Raw genomic sequence first — 9,786 nt, 5'->3', positions numbered from 1 at the left:
CTCCGTTGTCAGAATTTCTGAAATGATGAATTTGAATGATGATTTGACTTGGATCCCAAATGAATGGTGGGAATGACACTAATGTTCCCACTTGAGTTAGTCTAGCAAATGATGGGTTTATACTAAGTGTTTACCAAATTAAAACTTGGCTTTATGCAAATAAACCTAGAGCTTAGCACCACCTTGCTACACTTAATATGTTTTACCCTAGTATTAGTTTGCGAGTACTTTAAAGTACTCATGGCTTTGCCCTGGCTATTCAAATGCCAGACTTTGAAGAGGAGCAACAGTATCAGGATGACGGACAACATGACGTCTACGATAACTAGGATCGTCTTCTAACGTCAAGCGTTGCATGTGGAATAGATAGTCCACTACTACTACGCTTCCGCTACTTATTTGTGATGTTGAACAATCTATTTGTGTAATATTGGATCATGTGATCTCTTGTTGTAAGACCTTATGTGTTGTAATAAATGATGACTCTGAACTACTTACTATTATGTCTCGCAAAAACAATCTTCCTGGGATTGCGATGTATGATGTAATAGGGCATCCGGACTTAAAAATTCGGGTGTTGACACCTTATCCTTCTGCTCGAGACTCTCAAATTCTCGACGCTTCAGTTCCACTATGCTCTCAGGGACATTGGATCCCCTGAACTTCCTCTTGAACTCCTCCCAGGTGAATACCTTCTCAGCCGGATAAACGGCCACTATATTATCCCACCATGATGCGGCGGGTCCACACAACAAGTGTGTTGCATACCTGACCTTCTCCAGGTCGTTGCATCCAACGGTATTGAGCTTTCGCTCCGTGTCCATCAGCCAATCCTCCGCGTCCATTGGTTCGGGCGCGTATGAAAAGGATATAGGCTTTGTATTCTGGAAGTCTGACAAGGTGACTCCCTGGTTCTCGGGCCTCTCCACCCTGTTCTGTTGAAGCAGCTCCTGGAAGAACTTTTTTTGCTGCTCCATCGTCATACGTTGCCTTTCCTCCAACATTTGCATGTATTGGAGGAAGTTCTGCTGCGTCATGGGTGGTGGCGGTGGTGGTAACTGGTTTCTGGCTGCTTCATCAGCCTCTTCCTTCTGCTTGGCCTCGCGCTCGATGCGCTGCGCTTCACTCTCCTCACCCGTCGGTCCCGACATATTCCCCTAGTTCTGCAACACAAAGTGGTACTCATAGTTACTCCATGCGCAAGTTTTCTGAGCTCAACTTTGTGCACAAAACTAGTCACGCAATGGAAATCAAGAAGCAAATCCAAATCATACAAAACATATACCATGTATATACATACTTAAGTGGTCTTATTACAATACTCAGTGACGTTGTGAGTATACAAACTCACTTATTGAAGTATATGTACAAATTTCTACAAAATATTACATACTACAATACATGTGGTACTAATGTATTGTAGTCTCGCCTCCCATGGTAGTCTCTAGTCGTGCTTCACTCCCGGTACATTCCAGGCTTCCATCCCGTCGAACGTGTAGTTCTCCTGACAAAACCTGGAACATAAGGTCTCCCCGTCGGCTGGTAGTCGGAATCAGAGGATGATCCCAGGGAGAAATCTGTGTTCATGAACTGGTCATTCAGTGCATCATAATCCACCCATCGGGTGTACTCCCCTGTGACTTCACCATAGGTATTTCCAACATTCGTATCTGATTCGATCTGTATCGGATACCCCTCATCGTCTTCCCCATTGTACTGATAACTCTGGTTTTGGGTTGTGGCGTCCTCATTCATCTCAGGGTTATATCTAACTGAATCACTATGGGTTCCAGTATCTGATCCCCAACGCCAACCTGTGGAGTTTTCTATAGGAGTCTCGGAACGCTGATTGTTTCCGGATTCCTCTCCACCCTCATATCCTCCATGGGAACTACTAGGAAAATACCTAGGTGTAATGGGTGTGGTTTGTTGTTCGGGATGGTCAATACTAATGTAATCACCAGCTGAATAAACTGGTGTGTGAACCTCATTCTCCATTGGTTCATTTCCCTTAGTCTCCTCCTTGGGCTTAGTGAACTCTTCCAGCATTGTATCAATTGCTCCCGACAAATGTCGGTTCAACTGAAAGAACAATGACAGTAGGTTGCGGCTGTTATCCATGTACTTAGCGGCTTCTGCTGGTTTGCGTTTTGCAAGCTTGAAGTGGTTAAGCATAGGATCATCTTCCTCCTCCATATGAGGAATATGAGCGAATTCGGAACCCATAAGCTCCTTCGTGTTATGCTCCCGAATATCAGTGATGGCTCTCATTATGGCTATGTGGTAGGCTGTGTTGATAGTTCTAGCCTCACCTGCTGGCATCACTACGCTCATTCCTAAGGATTCTGGAAGTCTTAGCCCTACCCTACACTTCGCCAATACTGGACCGTCGTAGTACCAGTATTTCATTACTTGGATTCGAGGATCGCACCCAAATTCAAGCAACATAGCACGAAGAATGTCTGCGAGTCCTCCATCGTATTCACTCAAGTTTGATGGCTTCACTTTCACATTACGTCCCGGGCGTGAACTTGCCATAGTTGGTTGTAGAATAGAAAGAATATAAGATTAGTAATAATGCATCATAATAGTGATAATAAAGAATTATCGCACTAAAACATATGATTGTTTTATTCTCAAGTGAATATACACCATATTTTTAGAGAATTCTTTACTAATCCTATTTGACTCCTAACGTTTCGTCCCATTTACTAGGTTCCAACCTAAGGTCAAAGCTTTTGCTCCGATACCAACCGTGGTGACCACCGCATACCACTGCATGTTGTAGTATGCCAGTCGTTGATATAACATTCACGAAGTACCAATCCGCAAATATTACATCCCTCGGAGTAGTACAACAGAACATAGCAGGTCCATAACTGATGGCGTGTATTTCACACGTTCGTTGGGCAACCCCAAGAGGAAGGTATGATGCGCACAGTAGCAAGTTTTCCCTCAGAAAGAAACCAAGGTTTATCGAACTAGGAGGAGCCAAGAAGCACGTTGAAGGTTGATGGCGGCGGGATGTAGTGCGGCGCAACACCGGAGATTCCGGCGCCAACGTGGAACCTGCACAACACAACCAAAGTACTTTGCCCCAACGAAACGAGTGAGGTTGTCAATCTCACCGGCTTGCTCGTAACAAAGGATTAACCGTATTGTGTGGAAGATGATTGTTTGCGAGAGAAAATAGTAAAACAAGTATTGCAGACGATTTGTATTTCAGTATTAAAACAATGGACCGGGGTCCACAGTTCACTAGAGGTGTCTCTCCCATAAGATAACAGCATGTTGGGTGAACAAATTACAGTCGGGCAATTGACAAATAGAGAGGGCATAACAATGCACATACATGATATGATAAGTATAGTGAGATTTAATTGGGCATTACGACAAAGTACATAGACCGCCATCCAAGCTGCATCTATGCCTAAAAAGTCCACCTTCGAGGTTATCATCCGAACCCCTCCCAGTATTAAGTTGCAAAGCAACAGACAATTGCATTAAGTATGGTGCGTAATGTAATCAACAACTACATCCTCGGACATAGCGCCAATGTTTTATCCCTAGTGGCAACAGCACAACACAACCTTAGAACTTTCACTGTCCCAGGTGTCAATGCAGGCATGAACCCACTATCGAGCATAAATACTCCCTCTTGGAGTTAAAAGCAAAAACTTGGCCAGAGCCTCTACTAGTAACGGAGAGCATGCAAGATCATAAACAACACATATGTAATAACTTGATAATTAACATGACATGGTATTCTCTATCCATCGGATCCCGACAAACACAACATATAGAATTACGGATAAATGATCTTGATCATGTTAGGCAGCTCACAAGATCCAACAATGAAGCACAATGAGGAGAAGACAACCATCTAGCTACTGCTATGGACCCATAGTCCAGGGGTGAACTACTCACTCATCACTCCGGAGGCAATCATGGCGGTGTAGAGTCCTCCGGGAGATGAATCCCCTCTCCGGCAGGGTGCCGGAGGAGATATCCAGAATCCCCCGAGATGGGATCGGCGGCGGCGGCGTCTCTGGAAGGTTTTCCGTATCATGGTTTTTTTTCGCCTCAGGGGTTTCGCGACGGAGGCTTTAAGTAGGCGGAAGGGCAGAGTCGGGGGCCAGACGAGGGGGCCACACCATAGGGCGGCGCGGGCCCCCCTGGGCCGCGCCGCCTTGTGGTGTCGCCACCTCGTGGCCCCACTTCGTATGTTCTTCGGTCTTCTGGAAGCTCCGTGGAAAAATAGGCCCCTGGGTCTTTGTTTCGTCCAATTCCGAGAATATTTCGTTACTAGGATTTCTGAAACCAAAAACAGCGAAAACAGAACCGGCACTTCGGCATCTTGTTAATAGGTTAGTTCCGGAAAATGCACGAATATGACATAAAGTGTGCATAAAACATGTAGGTATCATCAATAATATGGCATAGAACATAAGAAATTATCGATACGTCGGAGACGTATCAGCATCCCCAAGCTTAGTTCGCTCGTCCCGAGCGAGGTAAAACGATAACAAAGATAATTTCCGAAGTGATATGCCATCATAACCTTGATCATACTATTTGTAAACATATGTAGTGAATGCAGTGATCAAAACAATGGTAATGACATGAGTAAACAAGTGAATCATATAGCAAAGACTTTTCATGAATAGTACTTCAAGACAAGTATTAATAAGTCTTGCATAAGAGTTAACTCATAAAGCAATAAATCAAAGTAAAGGTATTGAAGCAACACAAAGGAAGATTAAGTTTCAGCGGTTGCTTTCAACTTGTAACATGTATATCTCATGGATAATAGTCAACATAGAGTAATATAACAAGTACAATATGCAAATATGTAGGAATCAATGCACGAGTTCACACAAGTGTTTGCTTCTTGAGGTGGAGAGAGATAGGTGAACTGACTCAACATAAAAGTAAAAAGAATGGTCCTTCAAAGAGGAAAGCATCGATTGCTATATTTGTGCTAGAGCTTTTATTTTGAAAACATGAAACAATTTTGTGAACGGTAGTAATAAAGCATATGAGTTATGTACATTATATCTTACAAGTTGCAAGTCTCATGCATAGTATACTAATAGTGCCCGCACCTTGTCCTAATTAACTTGGACTACCGGATCTTTGCAATGCACATGTTTTGACCAAGTGTCACAATGGGGTACCTCCATGCCGCCTGTACAAAGGTCTAAGGAGAAAGCTCGCATTTTGGATTTCTCGCTTTTGATTATTCTCAACTTAGACATCCATACTTAGGGACAACATGGACAACGGATAATGGACTCCTCTTTAATGCATAAGCATGTGGCAACAATTATTATTCTCATATGAGATTGAGGATATATTTCCAAAACTGAAACTTCCACCATGAATCATGGCTTTAGTTAGCGGCCCAAAGTTCTTCTCTAACAACATGCATGCTCCAACCATGAAGGTGGTAGATCTCTCTTACTTCAGACAAGACGGACATGCATAGCAACTCACATGATATTCAACAAAGAATAGTTGATGGCGTCCCCAGAAACATGGTTATCGCACAACAAGCAACTTAATAAGAGATAAAATGCATAAGTACATATTCAATACCACAATAGTTTTTAAGCTATTTGTCCCATGAGCTATATATTGCAAAGGTGAATGATGGAATTTTAAAGGTAGCACTCAAGCAATTTACTTTGGAATGGCGGATAAATACCATGTAGTAGGTAGGTATGGTGGACACAAATGGCATAGTGGTTGGCTCAAGTATTTTGGATGCATGAGAAGTATTCCCTCTCGATACAACGTTTAGGCTAGCAAGGTTATTTGAAACAAACACAAGGATGAACTAGGTACAGCAAAACTCACATAAAAGACATATGGTAAACATTATAAGACTCCATACCGTCTTCCTTGTTGTTCAAAACTCAATACTAGATGTTATCTAGACTCTAGAGAAACCAAATATGCAAACCAAATTAGCAAGCTCTAAGTATTTCTTCATTAATGGGTGCAAAGCATATGATGCAAGAGCTTAAACATGAGCACAACAATTGCCAAGTATCATATTATCCAAGACATTATAGCATTTTACTACATGTATCAGTTTCCAATTCCAACCATATAACAATTTAACGAAGAAGAAACTTCGCCATGAATACTATGAGTAGAGCCTAAGGACATATTTGTCCATATGCTACAGCGGAGCGTGTCTCTCTCCCATAAAGTGAATGCAAGGATCCATTTTATTCAAACAAAACAAAAACAAAAACAAACCGACGCTCCAAGCAAAGTGCATAAGATGTGATGGAATAAAAATATAGTTTCAGGGGAGGAACCTCGATAGTGTTGTCGATGAAGAAGGGGATGCCTTGGGCATCCCCAAGCTTAGACGCTTGAGTCTTCTTAGAATATGCAGGGGTGAACCACCGGGGCATCCCCAAGCTTAGAGCTTTCACTCTCCTTGATCATATTGCATCATACTCCTCTCTTGATCCTTGAAAACTTCCTCCACACCAAACTCGAAACAACTCATTAGAGGGTTAGTGCATAATAAAAATTCACATGTTCAGAGGTGACACAATCATTCTTAACACTTCGGACATTGCATAAAGCTACTTGGACATTAGTGGATCAAAGAAATTCATCCAACATAGCAAAAGAGGCAATGCGAAATAAAAGACAGAATCTGTCAAAACAGAACAGTCCGTAAAGATGGATTTTATTAGGCCACCAGACTTGCTCAAACGAAAATGCTCAAATTGAATGAAAGTTGCGTACTTATCTGAGGATCATGCTCGTAAATTGGCTTAATTTTCTGAGCTACCTACAGGGAGATAGACCCAGATTCGTGACAGCAAAGAAATCTGGAACTGCGCAATAATCCAAATCTAGTACTTACTTTTCTATCAAAGACTTTACTTGGCACAACAAAACATAAAACTAAGATAAGGAGAGGTTGCTACAGTAGTAAACAACTTCCAAGACACAAATATAAAACAAAAATACTGTAGTAAAAACATGGGTTGTCTCCCATAAGCGCTTTTCTTTAACGCCTTTCAGCTAGGCGCAGAAAGTGTGTCTCAAGTAACATCGAGAGATGAAGCATCAACATCATAATTTGTTCTAATAATAGAATCATAAGGTAAATTCATTCTCTTTCTAGGGAAGTGTTCCATACCTTTCTTGAGAGGAAATTGATATTTAATATTACCTTCCTTCATATCAATAGTAGCACCAACGGTTCGAAGAAAAGGTCTTCCCAATATAATGGGGCAAGATGCATTGCATTCAATATCCAAGACAACAAAATCAACGGGGACAAGGTTATTGTTAACCATATTATGAACATTATCAACTTTCCCCAAAGGTTTCTTTTTAGCATTATCAGCGAGATTAACATCCAGATAACAGTTTTTCAATGGTGGCAAGTCAAGCATATCATAGACTTTTTAGGCATAACAGAAATACTTGCACCAAGATCACATAAAGCATTACAATCAAAATCTTTAACTCTCATTTTAATGATGGGATCCCAACCATCCTCTAGCTTTCTAGGAATAGAAGTTTCAAGTTTTAGGTTTTCTTCTCTAGCTTTTATGAGAGCATTTGTAATATGTTTTGTGAAAGCCAAATTTATAGCGCTAGCATTGGGACTTTTAGCAAGTTTTTGCAAGAACTTTATAACTTCAGAGATGTGGCAATCATCAAAATCTAAATCATTACAATCTAAAGCAATGGGATTATCATCCCCAAGGTTGGAAAAAATTTCAGCGAGTTTATCACGAGCGGTTTCAGCGGTTTTAGCGGTTTCGGGTAATTTTGCGCGCTTTGCACTAGGAGTAGAAGCATTGCCAACACCAATTATTTTACCATTGATAGTAGGAGGTGCAGCAACATATGAATCATTAGCTTTGCTAGTGGTGGTAATAGTTCAAACTTTAGCTACATTTTCCTTTTTAGCTAGTTTTTCATTTTCTTCTCTATCCCACCTAGCACGCAGTTCAGCCATTAATATTATATTCTCATTAATTCTAACTTGGATGGCATTTGCTGTAGTAACAATTTTATTTTCAATATCCCTATTAGGCATAACTTTCGATTTCAAAAGATCAACATCAGAGGCAAGACTATCAACTCTAGAAACAAGAATATCAATTTTATTGAGCTTTTCTTCAACAGATTTGTTAAAGGCAGTTTGTGTACTAATAAATTCTTTAAGCATGGCTTCAAGTCCAGGGGGTGTATTCCTATTTTGGTTGTAAGAATTCCCATAATAATTAGCATAACCGTTACCATTATTATAAGGATATGGCCTATAGTTATTACTAGAATTGTTCCGATAAGCATTGTTGTTGAAATTATTATTTTTAATGAAGTTTACATCAACATGTTCTTCTTGGGCAACCAATGAAGCTAATGGAACATTATTAGGATCAACATTAGTCCTACCATTCACAAGCATAGACATAATAGCATCAATCTTATCACTCAAGGAGGAGGATTCTTCAACAGAATTTACCTTCTTACCTTGTGGAGCTCTTTCCGTGTGCCATTCAGAGTAATTAATCATCATATTATCAAGGAGCTTTGTTGCTTCACCAAGAGTGATGGACATAAAGGTAACTCCAGCAGCTGAATCCAATAAATTCCGCGAAGAAAAATTCAGTCCTGCATAGAAGGTTTGGATGATCATCCAAGTAGTCGATCCATGGGTTGGGCAATTTTTAACCGAGAGATTTCATTCTTTCCCAAGCTTGAGCAACATGTTCATTATCCAATTGTTTAAAATTCATTATGCTACTTCTCAAAGATATAATTTTAGCGGGGGGATAATATCTACCAATAAAAGCATCCTTGCATTTAGTCCGAGGAATCAATACTATTCTTAGGCAGAGATAGCAACCAATCTTTAGCTCTTCCTCTTAATGAGAAAGGGAACAATTTTAATTTTATAATGTCACCATCTACATCTTTATATTTTTGCATTTCACATAGTTCAACAAAATTATTGAGATGGGCAGCGGCATCATCGAACTAACACCGAGAAAATTGCTCTCGCATAACAAGATTTAGTAAAGCGAGGTTTAATTTCAAAGAATTCTGCTGTAGTAGCAGGTGGAGCAATAGGTGTGCATAAGAAATCATTATTATTTGTGCTAGTGAAGTCACACAACTTAGTATTTTCAGGGTTGGCCATTTTAGCAATAGTAAATAAAGCAAACTAGATAAAGTAAATGCAAGTAAACTAATTTTTTTGTGTTTTTGATATAGCAAACAAGACAGTAAATAAAGTAAAACTAGCAACTAATTTTTTTGTGTTTTGATATAATGCAGCAAACAAAGTAGTAAATAAAATAAAGCAAGACAAAAACAAAGTAAAGAGATTGAGAAGTGGAGACTCCCCTTGCGGCGTGTCTTGATCTCCCCGGCAACGGCGCCGGAAAAAGAGCTTGATGGCGTGTATTTCACACGTTCGTTGGGCAACCCCAAGAGGAAGGTATGATGCGTACAGCAGCAAGTTTTCCCTCAGAAAGAAACCAAGGTTTATCGAACCAGGAGGAGCCAAGAAGCACGTTGAAGGTTGATGGCGGCGGGATGTAGTGCGGCGCAACACCAGAGATTCCGGCGCTGATGACCCACAAGTATAGGGGATCGCAACAGTCTTCGAGGGAAGTATTACCCAATTTATTGATTCGACACAAGGGGAGACAAAGAATACTTGGAAGCCTTAACAACGGTGTTGTCAATTCAGTTGCACCTGGAAACAGACTTGCTCGCAAGAGTTTTTCAGTA

Source organism: Lolium rigidum, chromosome 7 (genome assembly GCF_022539505.1).
Source record: "Lolium rigidum isolate FL_2022 chromosome 7, APGP_CSIRO_Lrig_0.1, whole genome shotgun sequence".
In the NCBI taxonomy this organism is placed as follows: Eukaryota; Viridiplantae; Streptophyta; class Magnoliopsida; order Poales; family Poaceae; genus Lolium; species Lolium rigidum.
The sequence above is the reverse complement of the archived record's forward strand: the minus strand, read 5'-3'. Positions refer to the sequence as shown.